The following is a 24,858-nucleotide window of genomic DNA, read 5'->3' as shown; positions in this document are numbered from 1 at the left end:
CCCTAAATGTCAGCAGTGCTGAGGTTGAGAAACCCCGAGCTGAATCAAAAGACACAATTGCTCCGGGCCAGGGACACCATCCTGAGAGGGAGGGTCACCCACACCTGGGAAGGCCCAGGCCAGCCCTGCAGACCAAGTCCTTTTCTCTAATTGATGCCACTCAGGAGAAAGCAGATACTGTGACGGCCCTTCGTGACTCCAGGTCCATGATGGATGTTAGAAGTAGGTAAAGTGAGGAAGGTGCTTCTCCAGCCGAGCACATCTGTAGAGGTGTTATTTGGCCCCAGCTTTGAAAGGTACGGTCAGGGTAGGCAGAGATGGGCATGCTGGGCAGAGGAAAGAACCTACACGAAGGTGTGGTGGCAGTCACAGACTCAGAAGGACACATCGGAGGTGACACGTTTTCTGTTAGGTGGGAAGGGAGTGGAGGGGAAGCTGGATGTTGGAGGAGGAGATTGTGGGCAGAATGTAAGGGGTCTCCAAGTCAGGCTGAGTGGAAGAGAGAGACCAGCCCGTGGGGGATGATAGTGGACGTAGTGGAGTATGACTAACAGTGTGGCCTTCGAGAAGTCACTCAAGTTCTCAGAGCCCGTTTTCCCACTTGCTCAACAGGGATAATAAGAGTAACACCAACCATCACATGTAACACTTACCATGTGTCAAGGCCCCGAACTCTATGTGTTGTGTTCTATCCTCACAGCAATGCTACGAAGTATACACTATTACTATTTCCATCCTAGAGAAGAGGGAACTTGGAGCTATGGGTAAGTAAAGTGACTATAAATTTCCCAAGGATATCGCAAATAAGTAACGAAGGCGGGATGTGAACCAAGGCAGCCTGGCTCCTGTGTGCGTGCTCCTCACCACTCTGGCACCCTGCCTCTCTAGAACCTTCTCAGAGAGTTGTCTTTAAGAATAAATGCAATAAAGAAGGTAGAGTGCCCAGCACAACACTGGCACGGAGCTGCGACATCTCACATAGGGTCACAGATCACGGGGATCAAGGTCCACTTCACAGCACAAATGAGAACAGGACACCCGAGGTGTTCTGGGTGCCTGTCAGCTCTGGGGAGCGATGGGGGTAGACAGACGCTGCGTCCCCTCACGCGAGGAAACCCCTGAGCCGGGTTTCCCAAAGGGCATCTCTCACTTGGAGTTCTTGAGCCTCCCGATGCCACTCCCCACCCACACTCGCTTACATCTCCGTGACTTTGATGACTGGCACCCCTTTGCCCCGCCCTACCACCTGGAATGTTCTCCTTCCCACCACCTTTCACCTCCTTCCAAACCCAGCTCATAGGACACTTCTTTCCGGAATCGGCTCAGGACATGCCCAGGCAGAGCTGTCATGCCCTGGTCTTTGTATCCAGAACATAGTTTTGAACTCAGTTGGTCCTCTCAGGTCCTCCCTCCCACAAGCGTCTCAGCCTTCACCTTGCATGCACGTCTCCGGGAGATCGTGCTGAAACGCCGGTGCTGGTGGGGTCTGAGATTTTGCTTTTCGAACAAACTCCCAGGAGGTGCTCATGCTGTCGGTCCAGGGACCATGTGCCTGAGTGCCACATGCTGAGTGGCGGCCTTAGGTCACTTCCCTGGGGTCATCCTTCTTCTATGCACAGGATTCTCCTCTGGGGCAAGTGCTGCATTTTCTCATCTTGGCCTTTGTAAATCCCAGCATTGGGGGCTGGGGAGGGATTGCCAGACTGAATACCTCAACTTGACCCACATCTTCTCTGCTTCAGAGGCACTCCCCACTCTTCCCCACCCCAGGCCTTCCAAAGAGGGAGGCATATCTGGTGGGCAGCCTGGAAATATTTCAGGGCCACCTACCCTCAATCTAGGGTCGCTAGCTGGCACCCGAGGACATGCTCATTGATTTCACAGAGAGGGGGAAGGGGGAAGAAAGAGAGGGAGAGAAACACCAATGTGACAGAGAAACATCCATCAGTTGCCTCCTATACACACCTGGACAAGGGACCCAACTCGCAACCCAAGGCACGTGCCCTGACCAGGATTCGAACCTGCCACCTTTGGGTTTATGGGTGATGCTCCAACCAACTGAGCCACAGGGCACAATGATTTTTAAGAATCACAGGAATGTTTCCACTGATCAGTTTTACGTTTCGTAATGTTGAAAAGAATACAGAGGCCGTGACTTAGGATGGGTCAGTTTAAAATTTTTCAATTTCAAGATGGTGCAGAAGCGATAGGCATTCAGTAGAAACTGTACTTCGAGATTTGAATTTTGATCTTTTCTCAGTCTAGCAACATGGGGTACAACCCTCTCTCACGATGCTGGGCAGTGGCAGCCAGCCACAGCTCCCACCCGGGCACGTGATCACGCGTGGACAGCCGATACACTACAGTGCCCTGTGTTGCCAGCGATTTTCGGATACTGTGTTTCGAGCACATTTAAGGTGGGCCAGGCTAAGCTATGATGCTCAGTCAGTTAGCTAGCTGTATTAAGTGCATTTTCAACTCGACGATATCGTCAGCTTACAGTGGGTTTGTCGGGATGTAACCCCGTCGTATGCTGAGGAGCAATGTGGAGGCCTGCCCTCTTTGACATGTTCGTTTGCGGAGACAGAAGGCCAAATGGCTGGACTGCACAACGAACTCTGGACTCCCGTGGTGGGGATGTAAATTGGCGCAGCCACTATGGAAAACCGTATGGAAGTTCCTCAAAACATCAAAAATAGAACTGCCATATGGTCCCGCAATTCTACTTCTGGGTACCCGTCCGAAGGAAATGAGGCTACTCCTCCCCGGTCAGCAGACACCCCGCGGATCACTTTCTTCTCTCTCCCCGCCCCCCGGCCTTACTGAGATACAATCGACATGCACATTTTGTAAGGTTAAGCTGTGAATGTGATGATTTGATCCACGTCTGTATTGCAAATTGTCTGCCCCAGTCAGGTTAGTTAACACCCCCCCCATGTCACATCATTACCCCTTTGCCGTTGTTTTGGGGAGACCGTTTATGTTCCCCATCACAGCAGCTTTCCAGTCTGTAGCACGGTACTGTTAACCGTAGTCACTGTGACGTGCCAGAGGTCCCCGGACCGTATTCCTCCTACCGCCAGCAGTTTACGCCCTTTAACCGACACCCCCTTGTTTTCCCCATCCCTCGGCCCCCGGTCTTTACCATTTTTTCCTCTGTTACCAGGAGTCTGACTTTTTACTTTAGATCCCACACATGAGTGATAGATACTACAGGGTGTTTGTCTTTCTCTGTCTGGCTCACTTCACGTCACACAATGTCCTCCAGGATCATCCGCATTGTTGCAAATGGCAGGAGCTCCTCGTGGGTTTTTCTTTTTTATGGCTGAATAATATTCCGTGATATGAAATGTATGTCAATATACATCACCCTCTCGTTATCCAGTCCTCTGCGGACGGACACTTAGGTTGTCTCCAGCCCCCGGCTGCTGTCAAGAATGCTGCCGTGAACACAGCGGTGCAGGTGTCTTTTCGAGATAGTGTTTTCACTTCCTTCGAGTAAGTGCCCAGAGGTGGAACTGCTGGGCCATGTGGCGGCTCGATTTTAATATGCTGAGGAACCTCCATACCGTTTCCCACAGGGGCGGCGCCAGCTCACGGTCCCACCGCCGTGCACAAGCGCTCCCTCTTCTCCGCCGCGTCCTCGCCAGCACTTGGTACTGCTTGTCTTTCGAGAGCAGCTGTTCTGACAGGTGCCAGGCCATGGCTCACTGTAGTTTTAATTTGCGTTTCCCAAATGATGGGTGATGTTGAGCACCTTTTCATGTGCCTGTTCGTCACTGGTATGTCTTCTTTGGAAAAATTCATTTCTTCGGCCCATTTTTAAACGGCTTGTTTTTTGTTACTTTGTTTTTGTTATTGAGTTGTGTAAGTTCCTTATGCATTTTGGCTATTAACCCCTTATTAGCTATATGGTTTGTGAATATTTTCTCCCGTTCCGTGGGCTGCCTTGTTATTTTGTTGATTGTTTCCTTTGCTGTGCAGAAAGAAGCTTTCTAGTTTGATGTCGTCCCAATTAGGGATCTTTCCTTTTGTTACTTGTGCTTCTGGTGTCAGATCAAACAATCATCAGTGTCAAGGAGCTCACCCCTCTGCTTTCTTCTGTGAGTTTTACAGCTTCAGGTCTTATGTTTAAGTCCTTTATTCACCTTGAGTTAATTGTTATGTGTGGTGTAAAACAGGGGTTCAATCCATTCTTTTCCATGTGAACATCCAGTTTCCCACACCATTCATTGAAGAGACTGCCCTTTCCCCAGAGTGTTCTTGGCTCCCTGGTCCGATACTAGTTGACCACGTAGGGGTGGGTTTATTTCTGGGCACTCGATTCTGCACCGTTGTCTACCTGTCTGTCTGCATTCCCGGCTTGCGGCTGAGGCTAACCTGTCCTCACTACAAGGCATGCTCCTGTCCCACCCCTGCCGGCCAAGTCAAAGAATGAAAACAAATTTTCACATCCGCTTAAGCAAAGCAATTAGGAGGAAAGCCAACCTGCTTAGGGAAGATAGAGTAAGAAAGAGAGAGAGGGAAAAAAACACCCAGCATCCTCCGAGGCAATCACAGCCAGTGCTAAAGTGCCCACTGTTCGCATCCGAGTTCCACTGGGCAGTTAATGGCAAGCTGAATTCATGTGGTGTGTTGCTTTCTTGTTAAAAATTTGCTTGAAATATTTGGCCCATTCTTATCACTGATGTTTGGTTAGCAGCCCCTTGGTGGATGTCCTGGGGGCAGACCTGCTCGACCTTTCTCCAATGAAGGCCTTGCGACTTGGTCCTATTTTTGTCTTTGGGGCCAGTGGCACCTGCAGGAGGCTGCACGTACCTCCAATGGGAGGAAACGACTCCATTTGCCTCTGGAGAGGCTTCTGCAGCCTCTGACAGGCGGCACACGGGGCTGCCTATGCTGATGCCCGGACAGCGAGCTTCGTCCCGAATCCTACCAGCTGACGTCCGCGTGGCACGCAGGTGTCCCTGTTTGGAACTGTGCTGCAAAGCCGCCTTCACAGCTGGAACTCAGCATCGCAGCAGCTGTCATTCAGCACCTACTGTGCACCAGGTTTTCGTACGTATTTACCTCCTCAATCCGCAGCCAAGCTGGGGCAGTTCCTATGGCCACATAGGCCATACGAATGAGGAAAATCGAGGAAATGATGAATGAGGGAATTTGAGACATGTGTGGGAAAGTGATTTCCACCAGGCCACAGCTCGAAGTGACTGCGCTGTGATGGCAACCTGGGTGTGCTGGGCCCCCGACAACTTTGCTGCTTCACTAGTCCAATTCGCTAGTCAACCCACTAACCAACCCGTCGACCAGCCAACCTCTCACTAGCTTACACATTCACTGGGGGCCAGGCACTGGAAACCAGGAGAGAGTAAGACAGAGTCCTGTCCTAGCTGGATGTCCTTTAGCGGATACTTAACACTTGGGGCTTTAGTTTCCTCATCTGTCAAATGGAACAGTCACGCTGCCTCCCTTGTCAGCATTGAGTGAGTAAACCCACAGAAGGCACTTACAACGGCACGTGCCACAGAGTCAGAATTCAATAAATGTTACCTATTAATGTTAGATTGACGGGATGGGGATATTTTAAATTAAATTAGTAAATTACCTTTGTCACTAGTACAATGTTTTGTTTCCAGCAACGTTTTGCAGGGCCTGTACCCAGGGGTGGCGGGGAGCGCGAAGCGCTTGTCTCTCAGCTCTGCAAGTGGATTCCCACGCCACCCTCGCGCGTCCCTATCTTCAGTCACAAAGAGACAACAGGGGAGCTTGCAGCCTCCCACTCTCATCCTCTCTCTGCCCACCTGGCCAACGCCCTGGGGTGGACGAGTCCTGACCTCCAGTTCCCTGAGGGCACCCGGCGAAGCCTGGTTCCTGCAGCCGAAGGAGGAAACCCGCAGGCAGAGTGCAGGGCTGCCCTCGGCTGCCCATCTGCAGGGCTGGGACGAGAGGGACGTCTGCACGGGTGGCTGAAGCACAGCCGGCCCCAGGGCCACCCAACAAAACCTGCCTCCACAGCCTCTTTCCGGTTTGAATCCTGTGCTTGAATGAACGAGCATGGAGGTGCTGTTAGCCATGGTTTGTGCTTTTTCTTGCATTTCCCGTATCAGGCATCCTATGTGGGTGACCAGAGAGACCACAGTAGGTGAAAGAGGAGCGGGGAGGGAAGAGGCGCAAATAAAAACTAATGCATCATTTACGTGTCTATGAGGACAATTGTCTCGATTTTCTAAAACAACAACAACGAACACAGGACGTTTTCTGCTGAGGATCCACCTGCCCACGCCCTTCATTCCCCGTGCGTGGGCCTGGTGGCCCCCCCTCCCGCTCCACCTCACTGAGTAGTTTTGTACGAAAACATTTGCTGCATTCGCCTGGGCTTAATGATGCCATTTTCCAGAATGTCGGTAAAGCCGGTAAAAGGACCTGCAGCTTTCTGGCCCTAGCTGCATATTAGGCCCCCCTTAGAAATAACGTGGACGATGAAAAGAATGTTTTCAGAACGACGGGTTTTCAAGCCCGTGAAGAGTTATGCCCATCAGAGCGTGTCCGCAGTCGGCATCCTCGAGCGGGCAGCACCTTTGAATGCACGCACGTGACCGTTAGCTGAGCCTTTCCAGAGGCTGTGCGCTTTGCTGGGCCCCTGTGTCCCAGACCTGCCCCGCGGGTCAGCTGCCCCTGTGTGTGCATATCACAGACACCCGTGTGAACTGTCTGTATCGTTTTATTAGTGGAAAGTGCCTGCCACCACTGGAGGTCCTTGCAGCACTCCAAAGAGAGGGGATTCACGGGATCCAGGGCCACATCCCCATAACCTTGACCTTGGACTCTGGGCTGCGAGGGAACTTCTCCCACTGCGGCTGTTCTCAGGGTGGGATCTGGATACACCCACTCCACTAGCAGGTCCTGTTGGCTTCACCCCCACGTGCATTTTGAATCTAACAGCTTCTCACCACCCCAGCTGCTGCTGCCCTGGGCCGAGTGCCATTCTCTCTCTCTGAGGCCTCCCTGACTCCATCTTACTCCCCTGCCATCCAGTCTCCACCCAAAAGCAAAACTTATAACCAGACAGACCATGGAACCCCTGCCTAGAACACTGACCTCCTGTTACTCTTTGGATACATTCTGGATCCTGACCACGGCATAAACAGCACGGTCTATCCCCGGCCCTGCCCCGCCACCCCCAGCTCCATGCCTTCCCACTTTTGACTTCATTCCTCTCCACTGGCCTCGTTGTGACTAAGCCAATCTGCTTCTGACCCCAGGGCCTTGGCACATGTTGTACCTCCTTTCTGGAATGCGCATGCCCTGCCCCACCTGTGCCCAAGTCCTTCTCCCCATTCCGGTCTCAGTCAGATGCCAGCTCTCAAGAGGGGCCATTCCCACGACCTTCCCTGAAGCAGCCCCTCCCCCCCAGTTGTCCCCAGCTGATTACTATGCTTTCTTTTTGTCGCAGCACTTACATATCTCTGAGGTCAGTCATTACGTGCTTGCTGGCTGTCTTTCTCCTTAAGGACCAGGGCCATCTGTGTCTTGTCACCACTGTGTCCTGGCCCTTGGGACAGTGCCTGGCACAGAGTAGATGCTCACTTATGTGTAGACTGTATAAATCTGGGGGCCGTCAGTGCAGTATACCCGAGTGGGCACTGCACCCAACCCTGGACTCCCAGGGGTCTGGGCCAGGAGACTCGCTGCCCTGGACTAGCTGTTTCTAGACAACAAAAGCAGCCTGATAGACTTCATCGAGGCAGCGGGTGCACCCCCTTGCCAGGCCCTTCCTGCAAGCCCGACCTGCTGCCTCCAAGGCGTGTGATCCTCCCAATGACCCCATGGGGCAGTCACTACTCTTGCACCCATTTTTCAGGTGGTGAAACAGAGGAACCGACTGGCTTCAACTCATGCAATGTGGCCAGAGCTTGTACCTGCCCCACGTGCATCAGAAGAGTAGAGGCTCTCTCCCCAGGGGGGCTCTAAGCAGGGCTCGTGGGAGGAGGATGATGGCTCCCCAAGAAGCAGTCTGGGTTGGGGGCAGAACATGCACCCTGGAGCCCCTGTGGTTGTTCCTTCCTCTTGGCAGCCACCACCTCTTCACAAACCCCAGGCTGGGCTGGGATGAGGGGCAGGAGGCTCAAAGGAGCAGCCGGGCGAGCAAACAACGGAGCCCCAGGGGACACAGTCACCAGGCTCTGCCTCCCCAGCCATCCCAGGCCCTCCTGACCAACTTGGCCTTGATCCTGCGGGTCTGCATGGGGAACAGCCGCAGGGCTGAAGCCAGGGAGGCGGAATGCCGGCAGAAAGACAGGGCTCCGGAGGATGGAGGGGGCGTCAGGAAGACGGGATTAGGCCAGCTTTTGTGGCAGAGTGGAGAGGGTGTAGGAACCTGTCACTCTGAATGCACAGGGAGGAAATGCAGGGTCACAAAGGGAGAGGGAAATCGGGTGGCACGCTTCCTAAGAGGGCTGAGCATGCCCCTGAGGGAGAGGTGGTTTGGGGTCTTGGGTGCCTCACAGGGGCCCAGAGGGAGAGGGAGAGCTGAGAGAGGGGAAGGGAGGAGACAGGAGGTAGGGGGAGAGGAGAGCAGGGAGAGGAGGGGAGAGGAAAGGGGTGGGAAGGAGGAGAGATGAGTGGGGGTAGGGGGAGTGCCTAAGAGAGAGAAGAGGTTCAAATCCTGGCTTCATGATCTTGGCCAAAATACTGCACCCCTCTCTCAGTTTTCTTGGGACACCGATACCCACCAGGTGGGTAGAAAGTTGTACGTAGTTTAGTGTCTCACAGGTGCTCGGCATAGTGCAGGTGCGCGGAAACCTGCACTGCCTCCCCGATCCCACATCTGGAAAGAGGAGATTGAGCTTCCCTTCAAATCATTCTTGGTGGCCCAGACCGAAGTTCACGGGCCTCAGCTGCCAGCAGCATCTACCCTAAAACGCAGGTGGAGGCTTTGACCAACATCAAGTCAGGGGGCTGGCGAACACCTGTGGGTCAGCCAGGGTAAGGGGGCTCTGTAAAAGGGTTACTAGGGTTGAGAGGGGACACCTCACTGGGTGTGGCCACAGCCCAAAGCCCCCAGACACTTTGACCCTTGGCTGACAACTCATCTCCCTGCTTCTACCTGTGAACCTGACTTAGCGGAACATCTTGTGTTCCTTGTTGCTGGGATCCCTGAGCCCCTCATTCAGCACACGTTCTCAGGGGTCCCCTCTGAGGACCCCTGCCACCCACTGGTGGGAGGCCTGAGTCTCTAAGAGGGAAAGCGACAACCTGTAAATGACACAGTGACCTAGTGCCGAGCTGTGGCCAGAGCCAGTGTCTCCCCACCTGTGGAGCGAGGCTCCTCCCACTGTCTGCACGTGTTCAATCCAAGCACGTGGTCAAGGCTTTGTGTGCTGCTCCTGGGGCCAAGGGGCTCTCTGGGAGATGTAATCAGGGTGTCAAAGCTTGGGAAATTCTGGGATGTTATGATGGTTTTTAGGGATGAGAATATGGGGTCATTCATCCAACCAAGAGTTACAGAGTAGCCACTATGTGCCACCCCCAGATACTGGGGGTGCAAGTCCCTACCCTCTCAGAGTCTTGAAATGGAGACAGTTCTGCCAGCTGTGTCCTCTGGCCAGCCTCTTGCATCATTGCCCTTCCCTCTGCACCTGGACTGGCTGATACCTGCTCTCTGCCCAGTCCTGCACGGGCGAGCACGCCTGTGCACACGCTCCAGCGTTCCTGCAGGCCGGGGGCTCTGACTTTGACCTCAGATCATCAAAGTCCCCTCTGCTCTCTCTTGTCCTGCTCTGACTTCCTGATGCCATCCAGTTTTCAGCTTCCTGGCCCCACCCCCAACCTGCTGACCAGCTGCCAACATCAGATGCTTTGCTTTGGCCTCTGGCGCCTGGACTGTGTCTCGCTCTGTCTGCACGGCCACTGATGACAAAGGGCTCCCATCTTGCCCATGTTGGGACTGTCAGCAAATCTGAGGCGCACCCTGATGCCCAGCCAGTGCCAGCTCTGGCTTCTGCCTCATTCTGATCAGGAACATTTACGTCCTCGAGTTCAATGGCTTGACTGGATCCTCCCCTCTGTGGAATGACACCCCACGCTCCTTTCCACAGCAATGATCACAGCATGTCTTTGCTTCCAGAGCTGCATCAGGAGTGGCATGATAGGTGTGTGTGGGTGGAGGGGCCCTGGGGAGAGGAACCAAGACGTCAGCTCATCTGCGTAATGGATTATTGCTTTCACCTGCGCTCACCGGAGGTCCCGCACTCACAGACACCATTCGGTGGACCACGTGTTAAGTGCTTTCCATACACAATCTCCCTCAGTGCTCCATGGCATAGGGGTGACGATTCCCTCTGCAAACTGGAGGGTGGGGTATCTCCTCAATACCTGTGCATCCCTCCCAAGGTGTAGCTGCCATGTAGCTTGCAGGCCCTGACCCTGGCCAGCTCCTGGGCTAAGCCCTCGTTAGGTTAAGCAAGTGGGTGTCAAAGTGTCTGGGGTCCCCGCGGCTTTTCCGGGAGGTCTGCCAGGGCCTCCTGTTCCCAACCGCGCATCTGCATGAGGCTGGATTTTCCGCATACACAACGACCCAAAGAACCTATTGCAACAGCCGAAGAACCTATCGCAACAGCCCGAGTGCAGAAGCAGGGAGGAGAATCCTGCCGTATTCCGGGAAGCCAGACTTAAGAGATTTGCAAGAGCACAAAATAATGCCATTCATTTCACTAACACTCTGTTTGCTTCGGAAAGTATGGTTACTATTCATAAAATATGTTATTTATATTAACGTGTAAAATGGGTTTACTGTTATTTTTAAATGGATAAATTTTTAATCTTTTTCGTTTTTAAATTCTAAAACGGTAAACACGATAAATATGTATAATCTGCACAAAAGCTTGTTGGAGTCCACTCTAATTTTTAAAAGGGTACCACTGGGGGCCTGAGAACAAAAGTCTGAGAACTGCTGGTTTAAGCCATTCACAATAGTCTCACCACCCTTGCCAGTGGTTGGCTCAGGAGTTCAGGCTGAAGCCAATCAGCGTGTGGCATGGCCTTGGTGAGAACTATTGGCTGGAGAATGGACATGTGACCCTGTTTGGATCAATGAGGTGGGAGGAGTGGTTTGCTGAGCTGCTGAGGACCTGCTTCCCTACTCTCTGGCTGATGAGGGCGACACCTCCCTATTCTCTGATGTTATTGTGCCCAGATGCGATGCCAAAGCTTCAACAGCTGCCTCACCTCCAGCGTGGGGAGGGAGCTGACAATCACAGGAGGGCAAAGCGAAGGGAGTCACCAAGAAAGGAGACAGAGCCACAGACCAAGTTGGCCCACACCTCGCAGGGCAGTGTCATGTCTCAGTAAACATCTGTTTTTTACGCCAGCGGGGTTGGGCGTCGAATGGTTATAGACAGAAGCATATACCCTATTTTACATTTGAGGAAACTCAGGCCCGCAAAGGTTTTAGTGAGTGGAACAGCCAGATCCAAACCCAGGTCCTTGGTGTCCCAAATCTTTCCCCCCCTCCGCCAGGTTACGTAGCCTTCAATAAAGTTAAGCTCTTGTCTTTCTCTATCTCAAATGCAGATAACAGAAAAAACATCATCGTGTGGGGCCGCAGGAAGTGGGGGCAGCCTCACAGGCTCAGGAGGGTCTTCCAAAGGCCCTCTCTTGACCCCAGAAAGGAAGAGCTCTCTATCCGCCACTGGGAGTGTTGAGGCTGCCACTGGGTCTGCTTGGGACAGGCTGCGTGTGCCTCTCACATCAGAGTTCAATTCTCTTGTGACCTGATGAGGCCACGACAGTGTTCCCGTCAGAGCTGGTGGTTACAAGCAACGGAAACCAATTCGAGCCAATTTAAACAGAGAAGGCAGGTGTGTCTGGCCAGCTCACACATCTGCTGGGTGGCGGAGGGCCAAGCTAGGAGGGTGTGAAGCCAAAATTAATGCCCCGAACAAGCCACTGAGTTAGTTCTTTTGACCAGGTCATACTATTGGGCACAGACACTCTACCTTGCCTGTTGCCACCACTGATGATGAGCCCACGGGTGTTGGCACAACCACCTTTGGAAACGGAATAATCTGAATTTGCACTTTTTGTCTCTTCTTTGGGTTACTGGCTTTCAGTTCTAAGCATCTGATTGGTGGAAAGTAGGTCACATGTTCATTCCTTAGCTTCAAGAGAAGCTGGGAAAAATTCTGGTAAGGGATGCTGGCATTTTCAACTTGATTGAGGGAAGCAGGTCTATCTTAAAGCAATTGGGGCTTATTCAGGCTCAGAAAGGAGGTTTGCATGCTGTGTGGCCCAAATAAGGGACAAATGTTTACTGCAGAAAGGTACTCAGCACACTGGAAAGCCACTTCAAGGCTCCTAACTAGTGGGGCTGGTGGGTCAAAGTTCCCCCGTGTCTGGGCACAAGTTTTTCTCAGGAACAAATATGTGGCTTTTGGCTGGGAATTGAGCTGACAGTTCTGCAGCACAGCAGGTGACTTGGCCAAGTGCAAAAGCAAGCTCTCAACGATAACTAGGAGCATGTATGGGCTCAGAGGCCAGCACCTGGGCTTGACACCTAGCTCCATCATTTACAACGGCTGCACCTTGGGAAATTGATCTAACCTTTCTGGGCCTCAGTTTCCTTACTGTAACATGGTGATAACTGTTATCACCCACCACAGGGTCGCTGTGACAAAGGTCAGCTATGTCGAGTGCTTACACTTAGCACCTGGCTCATTCATTGGGACTTGCCATAAGACAGCTGAGGGGGCCGCCACGTGCGAGCAGCATCCCACCTGTCTGAATCTCACCTGCCATTCTCCATGGGTGTCCCCCTTCTCTCTCACTGCACAGAATCTGTTTCTACGATGGGGGAGCACAAGAGAAGCCTCATGTCTTCTAGAAAGTGTCCCTGAACCCCAGGTTCCAACGGTCTCACTTCTTTCAATTCTGACAGCATTCACTCAATTTATTCATTCATTCAGCCAAACATTTCTTCCTTCTCATCTCACTACCCAGCCCACCCAACCCTCTATCTCCCAAGCTCCTGCATGCTGGCCTCCTTCCTCTTCCTTAAAGAAGCCTCCTTTTTCTCACTAGCACCCACTGTCCGTTGTCTAGGAAGACTTTTCCTCAAGGTGGTTGCCTGGCCAACTTTTTCTTGTCGTTCAAGTCTCAACTAAGCTGTCAGAGCCTCTGAGAAGTCTGACTCCTGAAACATAAGCAACTGCCCCTCTCATCCCCCTTTGCTTGCTCTTATGCTCTGGCCTCAGCTGCTCTGAGCTGAGCTGACTATACTCCCAGGGCTGGCTTGGGGTTGGGGTGGTGGGAGGGCAGCGGCCGTGGCTGGGATCTGGGCCAGGGAGCAGAGTGGCTTGGACCAGGGGAAGGACAGAGCTTTCTGAGGCTGAGCATCGACATCTTTCTCAATACTTAGCACTGTGGGATGAAAGGACTGAAAAGATTTGGGACGTGAGGCCCACACTGAATGTCCAGAGGGCCCCCCCACACCCAGCTCAAGTCCTGCCCTTCAGAAAGATGAGCCCTAGTCGGGTGACACATCAGCTGCTGACAGGGCACGGCATGGACTTTCTTGGCTGTCACTGCCGGCCCCCCACCCTGACTCCTGGAGCCGTGGTGCCCCTGGGGGAAGGCTGCTGAGGGACGGTCATGGGGACTCTGACAGCTGAGACAGGAGCAGATCACTGTTAATGAGAGGGCCTGCTGATCTGGTGTCTTTGCTAATTAGGCTGCGACAGCTCCAGACCCTGCCAAGGGAAGCATGTTGCTTATGCTAATCAAGGCAGACTGCACTTCCTGCTGGCAGAGTCCCCGGGAGCCTGGGGTGTGCACCCAGCATGCATGGCATGGCGGGGGGCAGGTGGCAAACCAATGCTGGGAGAAAACCAGGACAGCCCACGGCTGCACCCTGGATTCTGGGGCCACCCGGTGTCCCAGTGTCCCCAGTAACGGGAACGAGAGGCATGAATGATAGCAGAGGCCACCAGTGAGGCCATGGGAGGAAGAAGGGAACAGGCAAGTGTCAGGAGGGGCCAATTACGGACATCCTGCTCCCAAAGGTGGGGAGATGGACCGTGAGACTCACTGTTCAAAACTCAGCCTCGAGTGACACTGGCAGAGCAGGCTGCATGATGACATTCACGGGCCCAGTCTGTGGCCACTGTACCTAATGGACAAGTGGCCCTGGGGCAGAGAGCAGCTGAGTGAGAAGGCTGGCCAGATATGCCAACCTACCGCACCCACAGCGGGGCCCAATGGTTGCGCTCTGCAGCTCAAGTTACCGATCAGAATATTCTGAGTTGATTTCTTCATCACCAGTGTGATGGCAAAGGATCTCAGCCCCTGGAGAAATCTGCGTGGAGATTCACTGACTCGCTCACTCACTCACTCACTCACAAACTCACACACTCATTCATTCTCTCAGCACCTATCGTGTGCCCAACACACGCCACCGGAGACAGGAACGGTGCACTTAGAGTCTAGCAAGGACCTCGAACCAGCAAACAAGGGGCAGCACAAAGTTAACGGCTCACGTCGGCAGAGCAAATATGCCGGGCTAGACCACCCTCTCAGCCTCGACCTCACTCACACGTCGTCTTCCCAGTGACCCTACACAGGGGTGACCGTGGCAGCTTCCCCCTTTCGCAGGTGAGCAAACTGAGGCACAGAAACAGTGAGGAACTTGGCTGGCGTTTGCACAGCTGGGAAGAGGTAAGTCAGGAGTGGGAGTGGGTGAGGGCCTCCAGGGGCCAAAGGGCCCCTGAGAAGAAGGGAGGGCATGTGCGGAAGCACTAAGGGCTGCAGCAGGAGCGGCCAGAGCCCAGAGCTGTGGGCGGGGGTGACGGAATGGCAGAGGTTTGGTCTGAACTGTGCTGCTGACCCTCTGAGTCACTGTGGGCTCTGGTGGGTCAGAGAAGTGAGCATGGGGAACCGTTAGCTTGAAACCTGCAACCAGAGGGCCACGGTTGCCCATTAATTATACTCTTCATCAACTATTTAGCACCTCCCTTTGTAGCTGGGTCTGGCGCTGGGCTCCGGCTGCCGCATCAATATTTCAGAGGTGTCTTCTTTTCAGCTAAAAATGAGCTTGTCACTCACAACTTTGGAGACACCTCAGTAAGCAAGGCTGTCTGCTCCTAAGCTGGGGTGAGATTTTTACATTCAGAGGGTGCCTTCTATGTAAAAGAAAACTTTTCAAACAACGCTGGAACCTTAAACACAGACTTCAAAGGGACAGATCGATGTTGCCCACTTTGAGCTCTGACATGCTCTGGCTTCCAAGGGCTGGCCTCTTAGACCCGGCTTCATAAAAAGCTCCAGACAACAGGGTCAGGGAGAGTGTTGGCTGAGGGTGGTGAGAGAGCAGGAGGGGAAGGAGCGGGCAGTCAGTTAAAGTTGGGGTATGGGGGCAGGGAGAGGGAGGGCTTTGCTTCCACAGGGAAGGCTCCAACCCACCCCCCTGACCTGATCAAAGGGCCTCTGCCTCTCGGGCGTCACTCTGGTCCCAGGGACACTTCTCTCTATTCGTTTAATGATCATTTGCTTGTTGCGGCTTCCTCCTGTAGGCTGTCGGCCTCCCGAGGTAGAGAGCCAGTGTGGTGTGGCTCATTGTTACATCCTGGCCACTGGGACTGCACTGGGCACACAGTAGGTGCCTCTAGGCAAGTGAGGAGGAATCTCGGGAGTAATCCTTCCTCTCCCTCCCTTTCTTTCTTCTTTCTGGAAACTTCTCCTGCATAGGTGCTGGGGATACATGATGAGTCAGATGATTTGGCCTCAGTCCTGGCTATCAGATGGCCAGGCTGTAGGCGGCCCCTGCTGCCGGATGGCAGAAGCGTCCTGGGCTCACTGCCCATGTCTGTGAATGACGAACAACTCTAACCCTCAGTGTGGACGAGGATGGTGGGACAGAAGGTAATTCGAAAGTCTGCTTTGGAGACACATTTTGGGGTTTCCCTGGAAACTTCAGGTACCTTCCTTTCTACTCTGTCCCTTGCAGACCCTATAGGTGTGCTCCTGTGGGCTGTCAGGGGAAGGTAGGATGCTGGGGATGTTGTGGGGGAAACTAGCCTTCAAACCATCCAGGGATTGTGTGTATGTGTGCGTGTGTGTGTATGAGAGAGAGAGAGAGAGAGAGGGAGAGAGATTCTTCTAAAAGACAGATACCTCTCTTCCCTCCCACAATGGGGGTCCAGAGAGAGCATCCAAGGACCCAGGTCACCAAAGATGGCCTAGAGGCACGGTCTAGAGGCACGCCCCGGGCGGGGCCTGGACTCTATTCTGGCAGGAGTGTCTCTCTCTGGAGTTCTGGGAGAATTCAGTTCTTGTGGCAGTGCTGGGCCAGGCTCCCAGGGGGCCTCAGGGCTCCATCCAGGCTGGGAACGAGAACACAGATGCTGGCAGGGCCCCACCCGTGTCTGGGCTCTGCCTGTGCTGTGGCGAGGCACTTGCTTCTAGGTGTGTGTGTGGCTCATACACCTGTTAGAGGGAACGAAGCGGAGACCAGAGGCAGGAGGTGGGAAGGGGGGTGCCAGACCCTCTCCACTCCTCTCAGTAGCTCTGGTCACACCAACAGGCAGGGCCAGATCCAAGAGCAGGAGACACTGTAACACCTCGCCCAGTCGGACCCCAATGGCAGCAGGTCCCGGGACACCTTCCACCCCACTCCCAGCTAGGAAATATAAGGTTATTTTCTATTTTAAGAGAAATAGCTGGTCATTGCATAAATGTCAACCAGGCAGGAGAAGTAAGAAGAAAAAAGTATACATAACCTATCAAATCCCACCGTCCTCGCTAGTACTTCTGTTGGCTTTTCCTTTTCCCTCCTGGACAATCATACGGCAACAGAATTTCCCAGACACCAGACAGCACTACACAGGCCGTCTTAACTGTAAACCAACCAGCAAAGAAGAAACCAACAGGGTTCCACAGCCGTTTTCCCGCGTAGCTTCCTACACTGCAAACTGCTGGGTTTTAACCCGGCACACACACCAGAAATACGGGAAGCTTGATAAAATACAGATTCCTGGGCCCCACCTGGAAACCCATCGGGGGATCTGCTGTGGGGTCTGCAAGTCTATTGTTGAAAAGGCCCCCCCAGGTGATTGATTCTCAGAATCTTGACCTACAGGATGTTTTTAAAAAGTACCCGTCCTTGTATCTTTTTAGAAGGCGGACGAAGGGAAAAAATGATTTCAATTTGACATCAGGAATTTTAAAAAATTCAGCGGAGGATATAGAGCAGGGGTGTCAAACTCATTTTCACCAGGGGGGCCACATCAGCCTCGCGGTTGCCTTCAAAGGGCTGAATGTAACTTCAGCTCCTTAACAGGTAAGGAGTAGTTACATTTATACAGTCCTACAATTATTTCGGCCCTTTGAAGGCAACCGCGAGGCTGACATGGCCCCCGGTGAAAATGAGCGCGGCACCCCTGGTGTAGATTTTTGGCTGCAGAACATGTTTGACTGCGTGTCTTCATGTTTTTGCTTGACAATTTACAAACCAATGAGCTCCTAGCTCGTTGATGGCGTGGGGTTTAGGTCATAACCCCAGGGGTGGTGCACAGCCAGGAAGGAGGTCGAGGATGTTTGCTATTTACAGAGGGAGAAAGGAAAAAAAATTAAAAAAAGAAAAATAATCTGCTTTAAGGGGATGCCATGGGTTTGGCAGATTCTGTTTCTTTGTCCTACACGTTCTAGGCACAAACGATGTCCCCAAATGGGGACTGGATGGGGACTGTGGCACCGCACATGATCCTGGGGCAATGGAGAGCTTCGCTGACGTTTGCACGATGGACTTCTCCCTCAGGAAAATGGCTTCATGCGATGCACAGATCTTTCCCCAGGGGCCGTTCGGAAAGGATTGTTTGCTCAGTCTTCCATTAAAGAGAAATTCCAAGTGCCCAGAGCAGTCTGTCCCCAGCAGGGAGCATCCCCACTGACCGAGCTGGGCTCACTCACCCTAACCCTAAACTTGCCAAGCTGAAAAGGGGATTGTTCAGCAAGTTTGCGGGGGGGGGGGGGGGGGGGGGGGGGGGGGCCGGGGGGGAGACCCCCTGGGGTGCCCATGGCAAGCTGCCTGAGCTGCTCAAACCGGATTCTGACTCCGGGTCTGGCTTTCCCTTCCAAAGTGCCTTTCATGATGTTCCTGCCCGAGATAGTCCGAGAGTCGGCACTGTGTCAAGACAGAGGTTGACAAACGTTTTCTTTGTTTGTAAAGACCTAGAGACTAAATGTTTTGGGCTTTTCCAGCCATGCAGCCTCGGCCCCAACTACTCGTCTCTGCAGGTCACAAGGCAAAAGCAGCCTAGACGCTCTGTAGATGAATATGCGTGGCTATGTTCCAATCAAACCTTATGGCAGCTTTATGGGTGCTGAAGCTCGAATTTCATACACATTTCACTTGTCATGAAATATTATTCTCTTATTGACTTTTTCAACCATTTAAAAATGTAAAAACCATTCATAATTAGTGGGCTGTATAAAAACACGGGAGGGCAGGGGTGGAGGGCTAAATTTGGCCTGTGGGCTATAGTTTGCAGATGGGTGGGGGTGGGGTGGGTAGTCCTTTCCTGAATTGGAGCTGACTCCCATGGGGAATTCTGTCCTGGAGCCATGGGTGTTATGTCACTCTGGACAAGCCCTAGGCCTGGAAGAAGCCATCTCAGTTTGGGTTTCCCCTACCAAGCCAGCCTCTGACAAAGATTTGGGTGCAAGAAGTTTATCTGGGGATGGTCCTGGGATGGGGAAGGGAGACAGGGAGGGTCGGCTAGGTGGGTTGGTGCTGTGACAACTGGGTCAGTCCTCTGCGGCCCTCTGAGTGACTTTAGGACACACCCAGAATTGTCTCTTTGGGAGGGTGAAGAGGCTGGAGGGTTTCTTCTCCAATGCCTGGACTCCATGGTGGGTGAGGGGAGCATGCTATGGGGCCATAAGGTGTCCCCCAAAACCACCGGCATGGATGGGAACTGTCCACAGATCGCCCCTGGGAACCGTGGTGACGGGGGCAGGACCGGGACACCATCAGCTCTCTGGGGGTTCTCCCACCAGAAGGGCGGCTCACTGAAAGATCTCGCACGATCCTATTATCCTAGCGGATTGGTAACCACACTGACTCCTTTAAAGAGACCCCAGCAGTGCTTTCTGCCTCAGTCCTGACCTGGTCCCCCGTAATCCAGTCCACTCCGTGTTCCCCGGGCTGTCCCCTCAGCTGGCTGTGGACCCCAGGATTCATCCATCTTATCCATCACACCTGGTCCCACTTCCTCATGGAGGTACAACTTCTCTCCACTGTGAGCTGGGGACCCTCCAAGGCTACCCTGCTGGGTCTGTGCTGGTGCCTGGGGCTCTGTGCCTGGAGGCACTACCTCTGCACACTCACCTGCCCAGGGGACAAACCCAGCCCAGCCTTTGCCCAGCCATGTAAGTGCCTGTGAAAAACCAAGGCCCTGGGACCAAATCTTTACTCAACAATTAATTATCAGTCACCACTTCATAATATAATATCTACTGCCTCGCCTTATGCTAAATGCTCTCTACAGGTCACCTCTAATCCTTCCAGACACCCCGGGAGGGAGCATTCAGCATTCCCATTTGATAGACTGCATTAGGCAGAGCCGTAAGGGTAGCAGATTCTAGAGATGGGATTTGAACCCCTGTCTATTTCCAAAGCCCATGTTCTTTCTTTCAAAATAAATTCTTACGTCATATTTGATCCATAGACAATAACATATGTGGGTGGCCACCAGGGACTGGGAGAAGGGGAAATGGGAAACCAGTGTTTAATTGGGACAGAGTTTCAGTTCTGTGAGATGTGAAGGGTCCTGGAAGGGGATGGTGACCGCGGCTACTCAACCACATGAGCGTGCTTAACCTGCCTGGGTAGGTCGCTTGAATGGTTAAGATGGTAAAAACTGTACGTTATGTGCATTTTACCACAGTGGAAATTGAAAATATGTGGGACATACAGGTAAGTTATGAATCGTGACAATGAACTAAACGTCTGTCAATATCATCAGAACATCACCTATTTGCCTCTCCCTTGTTCTAAATTCTTGCCTCCCCCATCAGGGGTTGCTGCTCTTCGAGGTTTTGAGGTTTATTAATCTCTTCTTCGAATATATCTTATTTAATCACTATGTGTTCTTAATATCTTGTTTAGTTCCTCTTCCTCTGAGCTTTTAAAAATGGGGTCTAACACACAGAGTCTCTTGTGACTTGCCTTTTTTACTCAAAGTTACATTTCTAAGATTCACTTATTCCAGGTGTATCCACATCACTGCTGTATACTGTTCCGTTAAGTGACGATATAACTTCTACAATTTTTGTTTGCGTGTTTGTCTGTTTTTGTAACTATAAACTCTGAGTCCATCATGGTAGATGGTATTAGTTTTCAGAAACATTCACGGCTTCTCTCTGGGGGAGGATTATATTTGTCCCTGACGATGGCAGCTCTGGCCTAGCCACTTTCTCTGGCTGACACACTGGGAACAGAATTTGATGTTATCACCTCCGAGCAGAAGCTTTTCGAATCAGCACGTGGTTGGTCTCACTCTCTTTTCCCTGGCAATGTCTCGACAGGGGCTGTTCCATCAGCCTGGGTCCTGGAGTGGAGATGGCATGGAGCCGAGCCACCGTGAGCTGCCCTGGACATGTAGCATGAGTGAGAAACAAACCCTTGTTCTTGAAAGTTCCTGAGATTTTTTGGTGCCATTTGTTACTGCAGTGTAACTGATCTTATCCTGACTGATACATCATGCTCTTCCCACCACAACCCAGTGATTTCCAGTGTAAGGGTCGAGGGGGTGGCCATTTTCCTAGGAGACTAAATTAATCAGCAAGGCATAAAGCCACATGCAACAGGATAAATAGGGTCACTATTAGCTGTCCCCCATCCCTGCCCTGTCCGGTATGTGTATTGAGAGTGATTCATTCAATAACAACTGGAAAGCGCTTTGAAGATAATTAGCATTTGGGGACTGATCAGCACCTTCTACCTGACCTCTGGGGGCCCACACTTCCTCTCCCCTTCCTGCAGGCCTTTGCAGTTACCTCTCATGCACAGACGCTGCAGGAGGGAGTGAGGGCCAGTCTGGAGGCTTCAGCCTTAGGGTCCCAGTTCTAGAAATGCCAGCTGCCATGTTGGAAGAAAAGCATAAGCTGGGGAGGGAAGAATGGGCTCAAGGCCGGAGACTCAGCCGAGTGGGGAGAAGCAAGTCTGGGCAGAGGCCTTTGTGCCCGAGCCTTCCGGGTGGGGAGCCTCGTAAGGGCACAGCTCCGGGGAGGCGAGTTCACGGGGACCTCACAGTGGTGCTCCGGGCGGGCACCGCAAGATGACAGGCAAGTCCCCGGGGAACCGGTTAATTTCCCTTTCTCGTTAAAGCAACGGCAACGCAGAAGGACAAATGCTGCTGTGTGCGCGGCCCGGGCCCTCAACGATCGTCCGGACAGGCTGTCAGGAAAGAGGCTCATTTGGTGCCATGTGTATTCCTTGTCACTTTTCCTCTCGTTTCTCTATTCCCAGTGCGAGGGTGGTCTCCTTAACCAGCCCCATCCACACGGTGAGCAGACTCAGGCACACACACACACACACACACACGCACGCGCGTGCCAGGATGAAACCATAATGAGAGAGCGGGCACCAGGAACTAATCCATCCTAATGATAAAGATCATTATGGAGACAAAGGAGGAAGGGAAACAACACATTTCATTCTAATTAGGCCTGAAGCTCATTACTGGGAGCGGGGAAGGAAAGTGATCGAGGAGGCCCACCCTGAAAAATGCCTCTGGGTTCCCCGGGAGCATGGTGGCACGGAACACCACTGCAAGGCCAGTGGTTCCCAAACTGGGGTTCCTCACGGTACTCCTAGGGGAGGAGGGTTACAGGGAGGGCTGTAGGTCTGTTTCAAGAACTAAAAAAAAAAGGCTTACTGGGAATTATTATTTTACTCCTGATACCTGGGCACAGGCAGACAAACTAAAAATGTCAAGTTTCTTTGTTTAGGGCTGGAATTCCATCAGCTCTGGGGTAGCTCACTCACACCAATAAGAGGTCTAATGGTTGCTGGTAACATCCTAAGAATTTCTGGGACTTCGGGGGTGGCCCATGACCCCTCGGGGACCATGGGGTTCCTACTGAAGTGGGTGTGGGTTCTTCACTGGGTGGCAAATGCCATCGCATGGCTAACCATGTGTTTGCTTCGTTGTACGAGGGAAAAGGAATACATTATTATTTTATTATGTCAGGAAAGAAATCTTTCAAACCACGGGGGTCATGAGGAGTAAAAATTATAAAAGTGGTCTTTGGCAATGGGGGCAAGGGAGGAGAAAGTGGGGGAAGAGAGGAAGAAGGGAGCATTAGCTCAGTTTTGGGTCACTTGCTTTACCAAGCGCTGTGCTGATCAATCGCAACCCATGACCTCACTTAGCCCTCACGGCTGCAGGTGGGGAGCGGTGCCCGTGCTGGTTCCTGCATCCATTCCCTTCGCACGCACTCAGGAGCACCTGCCAGGCGCTGCGCCGAGGGACGGAGACACAGCATTAAACAAAATGAAGACCCTGCCCCCACACAGCTTTCAAACACAGGCGAACACAGACACACATGTGTTTAAGTACAGAGAAGAGGGGGACCCAAAGAACCCGGAATTTACTTATAACAAATTGTGTGTTTATTCTCACAGGTTTAAACTGCAGTCACCTTCAAAGTACCCTCCATTTGATGCGATATACCTATCAAGATGTTTTTTCCACGGCTCAAAAACGGTGTTTGAACTCGTCGATTTGGACGCCTTTTAGTGCTTCTGCCGTTTTTTGTTTCATCCTTCCCCATCGGCAAAACGTTTTCCTTTGAGGACTTTTCTCATCTGGGAAATACAAAAAAAGCCTCTCGGGGAGAGATCGGGTGACTAGGGAGGATGGGGCGTGGGGGTTATTCATGCCGTTTTTGGTCCAAAACTGCTGAGCACTCAGCATGGTGTGGGCAGGTGTGCTCGTAAATCACCCATCATGGAATGGGCAAAAAAATTCACTGAAGCCGAACGCAGCCTCTCACAACAACGCCAGCTGGTACACTGGTACACATGGGCTCCCAGAACACTCACCTAGCAGGGAAGCCTGTACTACAAGGGACCCACCCTCCAGAAGATAATTCAGGTTTTGGAGTCCCCCCATAATACATGTACATTTAAACAGATATATGTTTATGTGTATGAGCATGTGTGAATGCCTCTGTGTGTGTGTGTATGTATTCACAGGTTCTCAACGGAGGATGCTTTTGCCCCTAGAGGACATTTGGGACTGTGAAGACTATTTATTGTCATGACTGGGGGGTGTACTACGGCCTCTGGTGGGTAGAGACCAGAGATGCTCCTAAAACACCTACGATGAATGGGGACAACCTCCAACATCCAAGAGTGATGCGGCCCAGGTGTCACGGTCTGAAGCTGGGAAGCCCTCTGCGCGCATGCGCACACACAGTTCCGGGAAGCATGCACGTTGCGAGGGGCGGTGGAGGGAGGGTAGGTTTTGAGAAAGGACCCTTGAGCATGCACTGTGGCAAAATGCTGAGTTCCGAGGACAGAGCAGTGCAGAAACAGGATCCCTACAACATCGTAGTGCAAAAGGCAGGCATTAAACAAATGCTCGTGCGTGGCAATATGTTACTATTTTGATGGACGCTATGAGGGAAAAGGAGGGATGCAGTGACAGCGTCTTTGGGGGGGCCTTAGATTGAGGAATCAGAGAGTAGTTCTCTGGGGAGAGAGGGACGTTCAAGGGGGACCGCAGATGACGGCAGGAGTCAAGCAGATGGGGCGAGGGGGAAGGGTATGCTCAGGAGCAATGAGCCCCGCAGGCGCGTAGAGGCGGGGCAGGAGGACGGGGAGCTTTGGAGCACCTGGAGGGAAGCCAGAGTGGCCGGGAGAGATGGGCAATGGGAGGGGAGGCTGCGGGGGAGGGGCGGGGGGCTCCCCAGGCTGGACTCCCGGGTTCACGCAAGCAAGAAAGCAGCGATTATCTCCTCATTTCAGGTTAATGAAGGAGAACTTGGAGGTAATGCTATTTTTGTTGATTCTTGATTTCCTGTTAAAATGTTTTCAGAGAAGACTGAATACTGAGTGATAATAGCTCCCTCTCGAGCATGTTCCCGTGGACAGTCATGGCCTCCTGTCCCTGGCTGGTCCCTTGGGTGAGCACGGCTTTCTGCGGCATGTGAAATGGTGCTGGGTCTCAGTCGGGGGCTAGGGGCCACTCTGCCCCATGCTATCTGGGGACCTTTCCCACCACCACTGCCACACGCTCCCTTCAGAAGCTCTCAGAAAACGGCATTTCCTGTTCACTTACGAAAAACTGCTTAGGGAAAGGCAAGAGGATGGGCTAGCCTCTGGCTGCACTCAGTGTGGTCTCTGCACCAGCAGCATAGGTCTCACCTGGAACTTGCTAGAAAGGCAGAATCTTGGCCCCCCTCCAGAGCTAGGGAATCAGATTTTGCATTTTAATAAGAGCCCCAAGTGATTGTGATGCACAGGAAGTTGAGGAAGCTCTGCTCTAAATGACCTTCAAAAATGCACTCAGCTCTGGGCTTCCGACTCCAGCGACAGCCAAACATCCCCAGTTCGGAGAACTTGACGGTAGATATATTCTCAGCAAAGCCATACAGTCCATACTTCTGTTACACGCATGGTACTGAATACCAATTTTGTTCTTTAATTCAGCACCAGAGTAGAGGCGATGTTTGGCGAGGGATGCTCTTTGGGCTTCTTTATTTCCAGGCTGTGAAACTCTGGGCAATGGATACCATCTTTTTCAGGCTCAGTTTCTTCATCTGTGAAATGGGGAAAATAACGCCTCTCTCACCGGGTTT

The 24,858-nt window shown here is 52.5% G+C and overlaps 1 protein-coding gene and 1 long non-coding RNA gene across 7 annotated transcripts in view; one reads left to right on the top strand and one right to left on the bottom strand.

Moving 5' to 3' along the window:
- Positions 1–24,858, bottom strand: part of KAZN (kazrin, periplakin interacting protein) — a 386,173-nt gene that overhangs the window by 137,782 nt on the left and 223,533 nt on the right. The gene's annotated exons all lie outside the window — the stretch shown is intronic.
- LOC123479114 (uncharacterized) lies at positions 14,105–23,221 on the top strand. 4 transcript variants are annotated; one of them, XR_008426323.2, is made up of 3 exons: positions 14,105–14,646; positions 15,739–15,967; positions 22,679–23,221. It is a non-coding gene; the product is annotated as an uncharacterized lncRNA (long non-coding RNA). The 4 variants fall into 4 exon arrangements; XR_008426324.2 differs by lacking the exon at positions 22,679–23,221 and adding an exon at positions 17,698–17,996; XR_006654624.3 differs by having other exon boundaries at positions 14,117–14,646; positions 15,739–15,912; positions 22,679–23,219.

The sequence above is a fragment of the Desmodus rotundus genome, chromosome 3 (genome assembly GCF_022682495.2).
Source record: "Desmodus rotundus isolate HL8 chromosome 3, HLdesRot8A.1, whole genome shotgun sequence".
Taxonomy (NCBI): Eukaryota; Metazoa; Chordata; class Mammalia; order Chiroptera; family Phyllostomidae; genus Desmodus; species Desmodus rotundus.
Note: the sequence above shows the minus strand (reverse complement) of the source record. Positions and strands in the feature narration are given on the sequence as shown.